The following is a 12,762-nucleotide window of genomic DNA, read 5'->3' as shown; positions in this document are numbered from 1 at the left end:
CTCAAATGTGGCTCTGCCTTTAAGTGTTTTGACTGGTTCCTACAGTTTGGTATCATCTGCAAACTAAGAGCAAGCCCTCCATCATCCCCTCCAGATCACTGCCAAAGATATTCGTTGACAAGTGTCAGGATATACCCCTGTGGTACTCAGTTCAAGCAGACTTATTATATGTTGATTGAGAACATATCCATCTGGTACATCCAAACTCTGAGCATTGAACAAGCAGATGGGATTTCAAGGCATAAAATTACAAGTATAGCAGCATATCTGAATTTAATATTTAATCTAGTTATAGAAATCAGCTGTTGTTATTTACATGACCTAACTTTAACCCCTGCCTTCCTTTTCAGTCAACAGAGAGAAAAAAAATCAGTACAAACTGGGGACCAACTGGTTGGACAGCAGCTCTGCAAAAACAGATGTCAAACAACAGGGTGTTGACAAACTGGAGAAAATACAGTAGTGGAACACCAAATGCCCAAGACTTATTTAAATAGCTGAAGGTGCTAGATGACATGCCAGGGGAGGCTAGAGGAACTAGGTTAGGTTACTTGAAAAGGAGTAAACCAAAAGCCAATTGCTGAATTCAACAAGCTAAAGGCGAGTTGTAGAGAAGGTGACATAAGAGTTTTCTCACAAGTGCACAACAAAAGAAGAGACAATTTGTGACAAATTATGATGCTGGAAATTCTCATCAGACATAAGGAAAAAAATAATCAAAGTGGTTTAGTACTGATAAAGGTGCTCAGAGGGGCTGCAAACTCTTCATCCTTGGACATTTTCAAAACTCAACTGGATAAGCCTTGAGCAATCTGATCTAAATTGGAAGTTAGCCAAGATTTGAATGAGGGGTTGGATCAGTGACTTTAAGAGGGCCCTGCTAGTCTAAATTTTTCTGTGATTCTAGGAGAAAGGCTCCTCCAGTGGGTGATTCATCTTGTCTTAAAATAGGTGTCTAAAATAGATTAGATGAATCACCATCTGGTGGTGCCTGTGTCTCACTGTAAATATTCTCCACTGAATACAAAGGCAACCTAAGCTGACCAGCTATGATTAAATGATTTACAGTGAGACATCTGTAAATTCAAAGAGATGGGAATCATCATCAGTGACTTGTGCCCCAAAATGATAGAGTTCTTGCCTTGTTTACATATTCCCCCTTTAGGGCATGAACCACTTCCTTAATAACCAAACTCAGTTGTGGGAGAAGGTGGACAAAACCCTCCTATAACACAGAAAAATTAAAGTAACTTCGAATTAGAGCTACACAGCTATCTTAAACAGTTTGATGCCGTATGAACAATTCTCCCCATAATGCAATGGGTACAGTATTATTATTATTTAATATAATACATATATTAAAATATGTAATTTTTTTTGTTAAAGACAGCTGACAAATTTGAAGCTGATAGGATGGTTTTCCCTAGCATAAGGAAATTTCTATCATCACAGCCTTATATATTAAGATATAAGGAGCTAAAGGAGATATCCTTTATTGGATAAAGAAGAATTAATTTAAATGTTCAGGTCATAAAATTTTCAAAATTTGTTATTGCTGTTGCTATTATTTTTCTTATTATTAACTGTAAATTATTTAAGAATACAGTTTAGAGCTGTCTGAAATCATTGACAAGAAAAGCCACAGATGTTTAACAAAAATAAGTAGAAACCATTGAAGTTGCATGGGTATTTTTGAACCTTGGAAACAGTATTTAGCTAGAAAACATTTCTTTCTTCCTGGAAGCTGGAAGGAAAGAAAAAAGAAGGTAGATAAAAAAAGAAAAAACAAGTCTTTTTTTAGACCTCCACATCAACAGAATGACCCCGTTTTCTTCTATCTAAAAAACTGAAGCCTCTTTTAACAATTAATGTCTACAGAACTGTCTTGTTACTTGACTAATAAAATCAGTGTAACTTTTTCCTAAGGGAAATGGTATTTCTCCTACATACACTAATTAAGTTCCATTTTCCATGTTCCACAGATCCTCCCAAAGCAAATTTCCCTGTTGTTTCCTTGATATCCAGCACCCATTTTTTTGGTACATCACACAGAGGCGATGAAGTTCCCTGGCTGCAAAAAATTACCCAAATACTACCACAGAAAACTGTGGTTGAAGGCAACTGGATAAAACAGAAGGAGTAATGAGCTTTTACTACATGTGCTTTGTTTGTAATCAGAAACAAAAGGTGGGCGTGCCAAGATGAAAGCAAGTACCTTCCAAAAAAGACAATTCTGGTTTTGCCACAGCTGACAAAGTCTATGAAACTATCTCACAGGTCCTCCAACCAGCCCTGCCTGCAAGGAAGTCACTCAACACATCCCTGAGCAGTACAAGAGGGGAGTGGAAGGACAGAGAGACAAGTGACAAACATATTTACTCATAAGAAATGGTCCTGAGCCAAGCACCACCTCTCAAAGCAGCTTATTTGGTAGTTTAGAAAGCAGCCCCTCTTTGTAACAACTTCCCTGTCACAGAAGAACGAATTCAAAGATGAATGCTCATGCCCTGTTGTCACTTGGCCACCAATGAGAAAGATAATGCTCTAAGCATCTTCAGAGAATATGAATCAAAACTTAACAAAACTGTTAACATATATTAGGTCCAAAAACAGTCTACACTGATTAAGGAGAAAAGTCAGTCCTACTGAAGTCTTTGCCAAAACCATGAAACCTAAGATTTTACATTTCACTGCTGTTTCAGAACTACTGTTGAAACTTTTAACATTTCAGCTATGCAAATCTGAAAATGTTATTATTTTAAAATTAACAGAGACCTATTCACACATGCCTATTCTGAGAACTAGTCTTTACTCACAAGGCATTCTTTTAGCTAATTGTAAGATAGGAAATTTCGCTGTGAATAAAAATATTTCAGATTCTGGGTTTTATTTTAGGGCATTAAAATTTCTATATTGACACATACCCAATACCATCAGATCTTATTTTTCTTTTGAACTGAGAACTATGAAATATTGAATCCCATGTGAGAATGTGCATAAGATGTCTGGTTTTAAAAGAAGTTTGCCCATGCTCTTCCTATAACAAAGCCAGATCAAAAACTGCAGGGGCAAGCTCTTAGAATTTTGAATTAGTTTTAGTCTTTACAAATATCTTCCAGCATGTTCAGGTAGTCAGCTTTAATCACACATTCTGGGGAAATATTTTTTTCCTGTATAGTTTCTAGTACTTTGTGCTGATAACTCTCATGCTTTATTATATTTTGTCTTACCCTGAAATGCCATCCTATTTTGCATGACTGCATTTTTGAAATATCAAATTAATTCACTGTAAATACTGTAAAACCATAATGTATTAAGTCATTCTATGAAAAGTCTCCATCTCCCCACTCCACATAGGAAAAAGGAAAAAAACCAGCCATAATTATGAAAACAGAAGAGGAGGTATACAAGAAATTGCCATTTGTATGGCTTAGCTACTCAAAATTTTTCCAACCTAATTCCACAGATCAGTAGAAAAAGAAACAGTTTAGTACTTCCTTATAACTTGTAAGGGCTAAACATTGGCTTTCATGTGGGGACAAGTTTGTGATATAAGTTGAAATCAAAGTCATCACTGATTTACTTCAGCAAATTTACTAGCCCTGATTGTAACCAAAAAAAAAAAAAAATTTGGCTCAATTTGAAAGCGAAAGCATGTTTTTAATCAAGCTTTGGAACATAAGAGTGACAGAGAACCTCATTCATCAGACATATGAAAAATAGCTAACACTACTGAGCAACAGCTAAGTAAATGCAACTGCCATTTATCAAAACCACACAAATACCAGTCTCAATCTAGGAAGGCATTTCAGAATTAAAAAAAAATATTTTGAGTTAACAGGACTTCAATTTTTAAAATGTTTTTTAAAAATAATTTATACATAAAGGAGAAAAACAGATTCCAGATTTTCAAAATTGGGTAAAAACCAGTCTGACTGCATATTGACATTCGCAACCACAATGTGTAAGCACTGCTGACATATACATAAGGAAACACTGAAAACACCTGGAAGGCACAGACTCAAGAGAGTAACATGGAAACACAGAGTCATTCAGTAAAAGCTCTGGAAATTTTCAGACCAAGTCTCCACTCTTCCACTCAAAATTTGCAGAAATTCATTTCTACGCCAGAACAATAGCATATCTTCAAGTGTGTGAAGAGGGACAATGTTGGAGCAGAGAATCTCAGACTAAGTGAGATAAAACCTTTAGATGTCTGATCTTAAAGGTTTACTCTTAAAACCCTGGAGAATAGGAGCTTGCATACTTCCTAAAGAGGGGAGAAAAGACAGACACCTACAGAGCACCAGTCTTCTTATAGAAACATTACTCAAATGAGGTATCAATTAACTCTCCTAGGCCACATGTCACTAATCACAGCAGAGTAACTAGACACATTCAGAGAGATTGCAAGCAAGAGGACAAAAATAATGAATAGGTACAAAAATCATTTAGTGATGGTACAATGAACTGTGAAAAAAAAAAAGGGAAAGATGATTGAAAACCAGCTTATTCTCTCTCAACTTTGTCTGACTTTTCAATAGTATGGAAGCATGCAAAATAATTTAGCAATTAAGGGTCAATGTTAACTTCATGCCAATAGAGGAAAATGAGAACAGCTCTTTCACCTCTCATGTCTTGAGGTTTAAAATGGATGTATGGAAACATCATGGTGCCAGGTTCACGTCATTCTGCTCCAGGGTAAAAATTCATCCTCTGCTGACAGACATAGAAGCTGCTCCTCTAATTCTCTTTCTCCACATAAGAACTGTTTGCCTGTTCTTTGGGAGGATCCAAGACCACCTGAGACAGCATGGTAACATCTGCTGTCCAGCATCAACTCTGTCCCTGAACAATCAAGACTTTTCCTCCTACCTCTCAACAGAATAAATTTTCCCAGTTCCTGCTGGAACTGTTTTGCCTGTTCCAAGCAGCATGCCAGGACACTCCTGAGGCACACAGCAGTTATGGACCCCTCCAGGTGACTTCTCCATCACACCCAACTCTGACCTGGCAGTTTCCCACTGAATGATTTTCCCCGCTTTGCAGGGTAATGCTGACTGGGGAGCAGTATGACTGTGGCAGAACACATTCTCCTGACATGTCAGACTATGGAATATGTTAAAAAAAGAATAGCCTAACTTCATGCTCAACACCTCTCACTCTCTGGCTGTTCTTGGCACACTATTTTTACATATATTAGAATTAAAAAGTTTACAATGTGTTCAGTAAGCTGAGAGCCAAAGTGAGGCCATCCTTCAAAAATGTTCCGTTTCCTATTCCCAATAAACTGCTCCTACACTAATGTCTGCAACTAGACTCTTTGTACTAGGATGGAGTTTCAATTTCTCATAGATTTATTTTTTGCTGCAGTGAACTTGTCATAAATGCAAAAATTTATCAAAGGCTGCCCTACAATAAGAAACAAACAAATCAACAAAAAAAATCCCAACCCTAACCGCAGGAAAAGAAAAAAACAACAAGCCAGAACAATTTCTGAAGGATGGCTTGTGTTATACCTAGAAGAATCTAGGGACTTGCATAGAAGATTTCCCAGAACAAGTTTAATGCTCTGGCCATGAATGAGGAGAAAGAACAGAGCAGATCTGAGAATGATGATAAAACACACAAGAAGGAATACAGGAAAATAGAATAACATCAAACTGGCTTTGCTAAGACTTATTCTTAGTTTGTCCAAATTTAATATGTTTGCTTTTGCTCTTCCAAAGTACTCTCACTGACCTGCACAGCTGCAAAGCAGTCATAAAGCTTTTGTCCAATCTGATCATCCTCCACATTAATTTTTAAGCCATAGCACTATTGGCCAAATCTTGATTTATATTTATTTGCTAACTAATCTAATTAAATTACATACTACATCAACAACAACAATAACAAATAATAATAATAATATATACACTTCATAACATGGCTGGAAAACTCTGGATAGAACTACCATCTGACAGATTACTGGCAATTCCAGATCCTTGTCCATTGTGCCCAATAAATGCACATGCTTGACTGTTTTCTTATTGTAAAAACTAAAAGAAAAACTTTTAATAAAGGCCATAAAAAAAAAAAAAAAAAAAAAAAACACACCAAAAAACAACAGTAAGAGAGTTCAGGAAGTGCATTTCAATGTGATTACAATACTTTTTTAGTAAATTAAACCATAGCCTTTGGCCACAACATGACCCAAAGCATGTTGTAATGGTCCACAAATTAAGTGCTTTCTATATGTTATGCCTTAGGTATGTACTGCAAAACTTGGCTTCGTCATACTTTAAAATATAGGAAGAGAAATTTTTATGTCTTATGACAGAATGCTTTATTAAAAATAATGATGTTTCAAGAACTAGTAATATTTGCAGAAAATAACATTTCAGCAAGGAAATACATCTTTGGAGCATTTCTGTTTTTACAGTGAGGCAAGTTACATCAGCTTAAAAAAAAATCAACAAAACCAGCCTACATAAATATGTTTCAGGTTCTCTCTTACTACAACATCAACATGAGACTATCCCTCATGTACATCTGTACACCACTAGACAAGTTCTCTCACACACGTCCTTTGACACAAACACTCCTGCCTTTGCATGCTTGCACACAAACACTGCACTCACATGTTAAGCTTCTCACACATAATCAATCCTCCAAGCTCTGGCGCTCTCTCACACAAACACAGACATGCTTCATACTTTCTCCTGCATCAGAAAACCATGAGAACCATCTGTCACTATTTAATCTCCCAACCCAAGCCAAGGAATTATGTCCCATCTCAACCCTAGACACCCCAGTCAGCCTTTCTAGCTATACACTCTTCACAAATAGACCATTGTTTTTGCTGCTGCCTACCTAATATTAATTTGTTTTCCACTCCATCTCTTCTCCTTTTGCTGCCATGTGCCCCACTGAAGGCTCTATTTTGCCTCTTTTTACAGAAGTCAGGCCTCAAGCAATCCAGGGTTGGATATTGCATAGCCAGGGCCAAGACACGTTTTGCAACAGGCAGCATACCACAAACTACACACCGAGATCAGTGAGCACCACAGATTTCCCTTTTCGTTCATAACTTCACCCTTCTCTGGTCTCTGACTGGTGAGTGTTTAAGGCAAATGGACACAAAGAAATTTTTTTTTAAGAGATAGTAGTTGTCATCAGAAGAAAAGAAAGAAACCTACACTTCAAAACTTTGACTGACTGTACTTTCATTTCACAGGTGAAAAAGGAAGAAGCAATTGTATTGTTTGGGGAAAATCCCTCAAAATACAGTCTCAGAACAGAAGGGCCTAAAAGTAGCCTGAAAGCTTTGGTGTGTAAATGACAGGCTGGACAAAACACAGTAGAAAAAAGACCACCTTGTTTTAGGGATCTCAGAAGTGCTGCTGAAAGCTGCACTTGGAAGGAATGCCATCAAAAGCAAGGCTTAAGTACTTTCAACATTTCAGGGAATGTAACAGTACCCCCCATAACCAGTGCAGAAGGCTGCTATTGGTCCCAGTGTTTATTAAACTCTATGAAATACGTCTCCCAATTAAATGTCTCTTTAAACCACTGTTCTTTCTTTCCACAAATGAGAACAGAAGTTCACATCTATCTTTTGTACCAGACAGATCCCTCAGGACCTCTGAGGGTGATACTGCCACACTGGAGCTTATGCCAGTCCTGAAAATTGGAGCAAATTCCTTTCTGAAGAGAGAGCCTAAAGACAAACCTCAGCATCTCAATACTGAAAAGTCTCCAGATTAAACCACAGAGTTTTTGGTGCACATAGCATGGACCAAGCCCACATCCCCTCCTAAGAAAGGAACTGACACATAGTGGATTTTTGTTGCTTTCTTCTAAAGATTATGAAGTTGGCAAGCATTTTAAGAAAGGCTTAGATAGATCCAGATTCCAGTTTTACCTAAATATTCACTTTGTTAGGGGGAAGGCAGGGGGAGTAGCGTCTGCCTACCTTTTGAAAAATAAATTGTTGCATGATTTCTGTTTGTACAGCACTTGGGGTAATGTCACCTACTAGGGCTGTGACTTACAGCAAAGACTTTGGGAAAGGGGGTACCTCCCTCTTTTGGGAAATGGAGCCACAGGCGAGAAATCTCTGCAGACAATTAAATTGTTTTATTAACAAGTGAAAGAAAAGTGTGGAGAAACTAACATTTAAAAGTCTAGGAACCATACACTTTCAGCAGGACTCATCAGCAGACTAGATGTTACTGCAAAAGAGGGCGAGCTTAGGCAAGCAAAACCCTCAAGCATAGCAGCCTTTTCTGAATGCAAATTCCCTAGAAGTGCCTGTCTTCAGCACATATAGCAAATGGTACATGCAATGGTATGAGCAGACTTCAGGATAGAGAAACCTGTCTGCTCCATGACCACCCCTGACCTCAATGAAATTAGTTTCAATTTTTTCCTTTATGTCAAGCTTCTTTCTTCACACCACACACCTCTCACCTAATTGCAGCAAGTGTCTGTGCCCTAGGAGAAACTAAATTGAGACAGAAAACTTGAGCAAGTAGCAAGGATTCTTAAAATTATTATCAAAAAAAGAACCATTATATTCTACTTAGGCCTTTTTTATCCATCTATTGTAATAACTGTTACTTTTCAATTGTGTGTAAGCCTTAAAGGAAAGAGACCATTAATTACCCTAGAGAGATTCCAGCAATGAAAGATGGTTGGACAGTGGCTAACTCCCAAACGCTGTCCTACTGCTTCATTCCTAGAGATGTCCACAAACCTTCTAGTGACAAATTGTGCATGTTTCCAACAGAAAAGGCCAGAATGGAACTATTTCAATGAATCAGACTTCTATAGGTGGAGAGATTGTGGTCTTTAACTTCAAGCTAAATATTAATGACAAGTGGTCCATATAGTCAGCAAAAATCAGGAAAAACCTTTTCCTTTTACAAACTTACAAGAAACTATGCTCTCAATTTTTTTTTTCTTTTTTTTGTTGGAACACCATGGAAGTTGGTCCTCCTACCTAGGACTTGGATGTTCAGTGAGCCTGCCAGGAAACACCAGGTAACATTTCTCAGGCTGTTGTCTTTGGTCTCTTCTTAGAATATAAGAACCACATAACCTAAGTGGAAAAGCATTCAGTCTTCTCTTTTCCAATGCTATCCTGCCACTAACCACTGACAGAACCTGCTACTTTGATCCTTATGCACATGTGAAAACACAAAGGAAACAAAGACAATAAAGGTTATTTTCTTAAAACAGCTAATGTTCAGTGCTTTAACTGATGATATCCTCCTCCAGTATATCCTAGTGCTGGGAGATAGTTCCAGTAAACACAACATAAAGCATATCTCAAAGGTCCATTTTATTTAAAACAAAACAATCCTGCCCTTCCCTCCCCTCCCAAAAAAAACACCTCTCCCTTCCTTTCACCTCAAGGCAATCCAAAGGATTTTCCAAGGGGAAGGGTCTGTTTATATTCACTGTCTGTCACTTAGACAAGAAGCAGGAGAAGCCAGCAACCTTGAGAAAAAGCATTTGTTCAAGCTACCATAAGATTAACGACCCACTTTGGAGGCAAAAGAAAATCTCCCCAGAGAAGGGGAAAAAAACTCTGGACAACTCCAAAGCCAGATTTTCAAACAGTAATTGACTCCCAAACTAATCTGTAGGTAAAACAATTAAAGCAGAGAACATGGCTGCTTACAAGTCCTACTAAAGAAAGAAATCCACTCACAATAATCTGGATAGTTTACCTCCTGCACTGAAAGAACACTCACAACATGTGTAATGGGTTTCAAATGTGAAATTTTCATGAAAAGACAACAGAAAACATCCATATGCCTTAATAGCTTATTAAATAAAAACATGGGGGTTATTACACACTATATTCAAAAGGAAGTATTTATTTCAATAATTGTTGCTTAGTGTCTCACACCAGATTCAAGTTAATCACCTTAAACATCAAGAATATTCATAGTAGGCCAAGCAGCTCAAGCAGGATTGAGAACAATAATTGAACGTTCACCTCAAACTGCTTTTCCCAAGCAACATCATTTGTTGCTCTAGATCAGTTAAGTAGAGCCCAATTGTTTTGGGCTAACTTTAACAATTTCCCCTATGTAAGGATGTGACTTAATTTAATGTACCATATTCTGTACCACATCAACAAGGATGAAGTGAATAGCGGAAATAAAATTATATTCCTAGCTATGCTAAAATTCAAATTATTGCACTTAATAATTTAGATTTGGAAAACATAGCTAAATATCAATATAATATCTAAAATTACCAAATTTATATCTCTTGTAGAAGTCACCATTTTAAGAAGTAACAAAAAAAAAAAAAAAAAATCAACAGATTCCAGCAACTAGAAGTATCTCTTCTGGCAGATGGAGAACTTATGGCCTGTAGTTAGCTAATACCAATCCAATAGTCAAGCAGAGGAATTCTGGAGTAAGAAAAGAGAACAGGGAGAAAAGCAGTTTTTCTATAGAGAGATTTCAGACTTGACAATGTGACAAGCATATAATTTTTTAAAATTATAATTACAAATAACTGTATCAATATCCTGCTCCAGTCCTGTAACCATTTCTCCCAGACTTTCAATACAACTTTAACTCACACTAAGTATCATCTGTTCCACTTTGATAATTCAAGTTTGGTTTTTTTGACTTGGTGTTTCTTATCTGCTTCTGCCTGACAAACTCTTAAGTGATTCCAAAATAAAAAAGCCCAAATGAAACAAACTAGTATAAGAAATCGCAAAATTCAGTCTACAGAATGAGATGGAGTTGACACCAAAACTCATCCCCATTTCCTTCTTCACTCCTTAACTGCTTCCTTACCAAGTCCCAGATCTGACAAGATGTCCATGCTCTAGAAAGCAAGGTAGATTTAGAAAGAGAAGGAGGAAGAGGAGTTTTTACCAGGATGAAAAAGCAGAAAAAACAAAACTAACAAAGATGAGTACAAGTACAATTACATGTAGCCAGCGCAAAAAGACATTTGGGGATACTTAGCATCACTCTGATGTCTTCGTGCTCTTCAGTGATTAACAGATTGCAAGAGAGAGTATCTGCTTTTTCCAAGTTCACTGGGCTGAGCTGATGAAATATCTGAAGACATTCATAACTTCTGACCTCAGCTGAAAGGTTGGTCATAATAACATAAGACCTATCATATCTGGTCATAATTTAAATAAAAATAAGTGGAGTCTTCTGAGACATAACTTGACAGTCAAGGAACAAAAAAACTACTTACAAGAAGAACACAACAAACCACAGAAACACCACCAACAAAAACCACAAAAAACTCCCATAAAACTAACCTGATATTAATAATGTGTAGGCATATCATTACAAGTATTAAAAACAGGACTTCAGAAATAACTTTTGAAATTTTACAAATACCATGCTCCAGACATATTCTATCTCTAGGCCCCTGGTACCATACCTATGCAGCTCAACAGCACTTGCATCCCCTTTTATGCACTTACTTAATGTCTCTGATTTCTATTAAAATCAGAAAGTTTAAGAGAACTAGATGTTACTGAAAATCAGAGCTGTGCCAGCAGTTTCCAGTGATGACCTGACATGACAGGAAGAAAATTGTTAAGGAAAATCACTAGCTTATATGTTATTGTAGCACTATTCAAATTTTGTAAATTAAGCATGAACAACTGGAGAGGAGGAGAGCCCAGACGGTGTTCCATAAGAGAATTTGGAGGATCATTTTAGACATAAAAACTAAAAAAGTTATAATGCAACTTCAAAAAAATGATAATATGGTGGAGAAAGCTGTAAAACAAAGTCACAGCTGATTGGATTCTTTCCTGGATTTCTACTCTCAATAAATCTGCATAAAAATCTTTTTTTTTTCTTTATTGCAAGGAACAAAATTCAACTTGTGTTTCAAGAGCCATGCTGAAAACCCCTCCACATTTTATTTAGCACCACAACCAGCAGCAAAGAGCTCCACTGGTCGAACACAGCCCTACAGTAAACTTATACTACTATAGCCTTACTGGTGTCCTCCTCAGTAACACTTATCCATGCCCATTATATTTTTCTAAATTCTTTTGCATGGAATGTACAAAAATTTTTTAAATTTTTGTAATTTTTTTAATAGTTAACAAACACTACTGCCTCCAAAAAAAACAGAAAACCACTCAAGAAAAAAAAAAATTTAAAAAAAAAACACCAGTAAACCATTCTTCATGATGACCAAGTGGAATTTGGTTTTGTTTCCCTTAGGCTATATTTAGTGGGCAGCAGAAAATAAACAAAAACTCAACTACCCTAAAACAATACTCTCTGATGGCAAACAAAAGGTGTGTCTAAGTACCCCCAGAAAGGTGTTTTAACGGGTTAATGAGTTTCTCTTTTTACGGGGTAGTACAAAAACTTGTCACAGCAGACTAAAATACTAAGAACATTTGGTTATTTTAGAATAAACCTAGTTTCAAACAGAAAGGTTAATCAAAAAAGAATTTATATATGTCTAACATAATTACTTTTAAAAATAATGACTTTTGGTTTTATTAAAAGGAGATAGGATACTGAACTCAGTGAAGAGTTACCTTCAAATGGTAACACAGTGCAAAGAACCATCTTCCCATACTGAAAGAGTCATGAGCTATTTCACATTTTAATTTGTATAAACTAACTGGTGTCAGTCAAGCCGAATCGCAACAAGCTTGCAAAGACCTGAAGTGCCTGTAGGTACTTGGAAACACAGCTCATTGCTTTGGAGCTCACAAAATGCTATGAGAGACACTCTGTGGTTTGCCATGTCGAT

General features: G+C 36.8%; 1 protein-coding gene across 2 annotated transcripts in view; it reads right to left on the bottom strand.

The window, feature by feature from the left end:
• Positions 1 to 12,762, bottom strand: part of PDE10A (phosphodiesterase 10A) — a 341,642-nt gene that overhangs the window by 317,033 nt on the left and 11,847 nt on the right. The window lies entirely within an intron of this gene.

The sequence above is a fragment of the Taeniopygia guttata genome, chromosome 3, assembly GCF_048771995.1.
Source record: "Taeniopygia guttata chromosome 3, bTaeGut7.mat, whole genome shotgun sequence".
NCBI lineage: Eukaryota > Metazoa > Chordata > Aves > Passeriformes > Estrildidae > Taeniopygia > Taeniopygia guttata.
Note: the sequence above shows the minus strand (reverse complement) of the source record. Positions and strands in the feature narration are given on the sequence as shown.